A 5,629-nucleotide genomic window follows, 5' to 3' on the forward strand; every position below is an offset into this window, starting at 1 on the left:
TCCCGTTGCCATCCCTTAGTTTGGATGTGCTGGGGTCGCTGGTGCCTTTACGGGCCAACCAGCTATCCTCACCCGCGCAAAAGTGGGTCATAAGGCTCATTAAGGCTGCCATTGTCCTTGGCTTTTCTTGGCCGAGGTGTCAGGTGAGCCATTCGTTGCGGATGTTGTGTTTGAAAGCCGCTAAGGCTTTGGCGTCCGGACAGTCGACAATTTGATTCTTCTTAGTGAGGAATCTATTCCAAAGCTTGCGGGCGGACTCTCCGGGCTGTTGGATTATGTGACTTAGATCGTCTGCATCCGGAGGCCGGACATAAGTCCCTTGAAAATTGGCCCTGAAAGCGTCTTCGAGTTCCTCCCAACTCCCAATTGAGTTTTCGGGGAGGCTTTTCAACTAGTGTCGAGCTGGTTCCTTCAACTTGAGGGGAAGGTATTTGATGGCGTGGAGGTCATCCCCACGAGCCATGTGAATGTGCAGGATAAAATCCTCGATCCAGACCCCTGGGTCTATCGTGCCGTCGTATGCTTCTATGTTCACAAGTTTAAAGCCTTGTGGGAATTCATGGTCCAGTACTTCTTCGGTGAAGCACAGGGGGTGAGCAGTCCCTCTGTATCTGGATGCATTGTGGCATGTAGTCGGCTGTTGTTGTGTCCGGGGTTGATTCCGAATTGGTATCTGGCTTTTATGAGCGTTTGGGTGACCATAGTCCTGCGCTGGGGTGTGTCTTCTAGATCCATATATGGACCTGGCTACACCGGTCTTTTTATCCGGATGCTCACGTGGATCGTGCGCAGTGTCCGCAGCCGCTCTGTTATGGTTGTGAGGCGGTACGTCTGGTTTCTTGGTCGAATTTTCTTTTGGTGGAACGACCGCGTCGTCGAATTCTGGCAGTAGCTTGTGCTTCGGATAACTTTTCGTATGGCGGTGATCGCCATATCTTTCTTCAGTGTCTAGCACCTTATTCCATTTGCGACTTAGCTTTTCCTGTGCGTCCTTGAGCCGTTGCTTCTGCTTCTCTAGACTTCTTCCGGTGGCCATAAGCTTTCTGTGGAGGTTGTCTCGTTCCACTTGTTTTGGGGCGGCATCCTGAGCTCGTCCCTCCGGATCATTGTGATCGGGTATTTGCTCCGAACTTGATTTGGCGTGATGTGGCTTGTCCTGCTTCATCGCTGGGTCCATGTGGTCATTATTGCTTTCGGAGTTTGCGGGTGTATCAACCCTTCTTGCGCTCTTGTTACTATTTTTGCCATTGCTGGACTTTGAGCGGCGTCTGCGCCGCCTCTTTGGCTTTTGTCCGGGTGTTTTATCGTTCGGGCTGCCGTCCTTATTGGGCGTATCTACCATGTATATATCGTGTGACAAGGTAGTAGTCCCGCGCTCCAGGGGTTCTGGAGCCTCTCCTGCATCGTCGTCCATACCGTCTATGTCTTCGGAGTCAAGCACGTCGGTTAATTCTTCGATCGTGGCAATGAAGTGGGTGGTGGGTGGGCGCCGAATTCCTTCTCGCCTGCTTCCCACTCGGGCCGGACATAGTTCGTCCCGGAGTCTCCCGACAAAGAGAGAGACTTCAAGGAGTTCAGCATGTCGCCAAAGGGCGAGTGCTGAAAGATGTCCGCAGCGGTGAACTCCATTACCGGAGCCCAACCTGGCTCAGCTGGCTCGAGAGTGAGCGGAACAGGACCAACAGCCGGGTACGAGTCCGGGGGTCCGGGGTTACAGGACTCCACAGAGGTGGGACCCGTGTTCGGCTCCACCACCGATAAGTGTGCGGCCTGCGGAGCGGGGTCCAACCCTCCGTCCATAGGCAACGCAACTTGTCCTGGATTTAGATCCAAGGCTGCTTCGGGGATGATGTCCCGAGCACTGTCCGACAACAGGTCTAGGTCGTGCTCGTCGTGGCTGTCCGGCGCTCCTGGCGCAGGCTCGAATCCGTTGAAGATCAAGTCTCCGCGGACATCTGCCGTGTAGTTCAAGTTTCCGAACCTGATCTGGTGGCCAGGGGCGAAGCTGTCGATCTTCTCCAACTGGCCAAGTGATTTGGCCCGCAGTGCGAAGCCACCGAACACAAAATCTGTCCGGGGAGAAAAGTCTCACCCTGGACCGTGTTGTTGACGATTGAAGACGCCATGAAGCCTCGAAGCGACGACACAGAGGAACTCTCAATGAAAGCACCAATGTCGGTGTCAAAACCGGCGGATCTTGGGTAGGGGGTCCCGATCTGTGCGTCTTAGCCTGATGGTAACAGGAAGCAAGGGACACAATGTTTACCCAGGTTCGGGCCCTCTCGATGGAGGTAAAACCCTACTTCCTGCTTGATTAATATTGAAGATATGTGGAATACAAGAGTAGATCTACCACGAGATCGTAGAGGCTAAACCCTAAGAGCTAGCCTATGATGGTATGATTGTAATTGTGATCGGCCTTCTAAGGACCATGCTCTTCGTTTTATATAGACACCGGAGAGCTAGGGTTTACATGGAGTCGGTTACAAGGAAGGAAACATAATATCCGGATCACCAAGACTGTCTTCCACGCCAAGGAGAGTCCCATCCGGACACGAGCCGAAGCCTTGAGTCTTGTATCTTGATGCTTCTATAGTCTGGACGATGTATATTGTCTGGCTATCCGGATACCCCCTTATCCAGGACTCCCTCAGTCAGCCAATGAACGAACGATTCCAACTCTAGCCCGTTTACGGCCAGAATGCGGTCTGTTTGGCCCATGTTTGGCCAATCGAACATACGACCTGTATAAGGCCCATTGATGATACGACCCGTAGAAGGCCCATTGTTTCTACGGCCCGTAGAAGGCCCATTGTTTCTACGGCCCGTAGAAGGCCCACTGTTTATACGGCCCGTAGAAGGCCCACTGTTTCTACGACCCGTAGGTCCAGTGTCACTACAGTAAATATTAGCCCATGGTTATTGTGGCCTAGTTTTAAAAAATAGGTTATTGCAGCCACTAGCAAACCACAGAAAAAGAACTACACTGACTACAAGCAAACAAATAAACAAGACAACAAGGAAATAAACAAGCAAGCAACTTACACTAGGCTATCACGGTTATTACACATATTACATCCACTGGGCATCAAAGTTCGCCACCAGTGCAAATATAGGGAACACATCAGCATATAAACACTGCAGCAAAACAAGTTCAGAACTGAAACCACTTCAGAAGAGCTCAAGAAACAATATCCTGGGTACCCATAATGCTGAGCAAGCTTATTAACTTTCTCTTGTTTGGTGCTTAAGTCCTCCAGCGCTTGCTGTTGCACCAGAAAGTATGCATCTGAATTCTGCAAAGACTTCCTCAGTCCTTCGGCTTCCTGTTGCATAACATCTGATCGATGTCTTTCAACTTGAAGTTGAGACTCAAGAAGCCGAACTGATTCAGGCAACGAGTTCGAAGAGCTGGTGCCAGCAGTGGTAGCCAGTAACTCGAACACTACATCAAGATAGGACTTTAGGGTTGTCTTAGTGTCTTCAATATAGTTTTTATCAGCTTTCTTGGAGACCAACAGGGATGTCTCACTACTTGAACCTTATCTGCATTACTTCCTTTACCATTGCATAACAGGGTACTCTTCTCCAATATTTTATCCTCATTCTAAAAGAGAAACTAACAAACACATCTTAGGTTTACAATGTAGTATATGAAACTCGTTTTGGTAAACCAGTTCAGTAGTAAGGTGGACAGGATAACAACATGAAACAAACATATATCTATGTAGTATGGTCACTGTATGGTCTACATCATTCTAGTTTATGTTGCCAAATCAAGATAGATACAGTTCGAATCATATCTATTTAAGACAAAGCAGCATAGACAGAATATAAGTGTGGGAAACTACACAGCAATAACAACACTTGTAATGTGCATGGCATGAGAACATAACTGTTTATTCAATTGAAACTGAAATCAACATAGAGCAAGTTACAACAGCAAACAGCCAAACACGTTGAAGAAACAGGTTTAAAACATACCTGTTGCGCCATTGGAGTTTCAATTGCATCCTTCAAATTTGAAATTGGTTGGTATCAGTAAATACAATGATGCAAGAGCAAAGTAGTATGAACCATAGCTACGGAACCTGACCTGAGAATAATTCTTCTTCTGCTTTAAGCGTTGACTTTGGGTTCAGAGTGGTGGTCCTCGTGATTTGGGCACTACAGTTGCCTTACTAACTTCTCGTGTTTGGGTGCTCTGTGGTGGAGACGGTGCTGTGTCAACGGGAACTGGGTGTCTATCTGCTAGGGTTGGGGTTAGAAGGGGTGTAGCTGGTTCTCTGTCCAACTGGGTAGGGGTACAATCTGCATGAGTGTGGGTTATGTGTGGTGGGGCTGGTTCTTGGGCAAGTACAACCGTGGTTCTATCTGCATCGACAGGTAGCACGATCTCTTCTGAAGACTGTGTTTTTACTCCCATAGATACTGCCATCACTCCCTCCAATTGAAATGGCTGATAAACCAGAAAAGTAATTGAATGTACAGACATTGTAAGATAGATAGGTGCAATGGATAGTAGGGAAGAAAACAGGGCATGAAATAATTCACATTTATGTTGTCTAAGCAAACAGAATAGTAGGACATAATTTCACATATATGATGGCTAATTAAACAGGATAGCATGACACAATTTCACATGTATGATGGCTAACTAAACAGGATAGAATGACATACTTCAAAATATGATGACTATGTAAACAGGATGACATGATATAACTATACGATGTGTCTATTAAAGTGGTTGGCATGCCATAAATCACAAACATGCCGTCAATGGAAACATGATGGCGTGATATAATTCACGGATAGAATGACATAATTTAAAATATGATGACTATGTAAACATGATGAGATGATATAACTATATTATGTCTTTAGAAAATGGGTTGGCATGCCATAATTCAGATACATGATGTCTATGTAAACATCATGGCATGACATAATTCAAATATATGATTTATATACTAAGGAAGTGAGCAGAGGGCAATCGCATATATGATGTGTCAACTAAGGAGATGGCATTCAATATTGTGTATATGATGTAAAAACTAAGCATTGCAATACAACATATGCATTATATGAGTAATATAACCCTGCCAAGTTTGAGCATACACCTCAGGGGGGTAATAGGACGAGTCATCTGCCTCTGAATCCTCCTCTGAAGAGTTATCTGTAACCAGCAAGATATCTGCTTCAGCAGGTAGCATTGTCTGCTCTTAAGACCTTGTTTTCACTCCAGATTTCTCCATCACCAATTCAAATGGCTGATGCACAGGAAGAGCAGTTTAATATACAAACATTATCGACAAAAGCAATCAGAAATACAAAAAAGGACGGCATGATATAATTCACATATATGACGCTTGCCTAAACAGCGTGGCATTGCATAATTCACATACATAATGCCTTGCAACAAGATAACATTGCATAATTCACATATATAATGTCTTGCAACAAGATGGCATTGCATAATTCACATATATGATAATTAGAAACTAAACAGGTGGCATTCACACAAAGCATGTCTAAACTAAGCAAATGACATAGCAATGCATGATACCATATGCACGATATGAGCAACATAACCCTGCCAAGTTAGGGCATGCACCTCGGGGGGGGGGGG

This window comes from Triticum aestivum, chromosome 3B, assembly GCF_018294505.1.
Source record: "Triticum aestivum cultivar Chinese Spring chromosome 3B, IWGSC CS RefSeq v2.1, whole genome shotgun sequence".
Lineage (NCBI taxonomy): Eukaryota > Viridiplantae > Streptophyta > Magnoliopsida > Poales > Poaceae > Triticum > Triticum aestivum.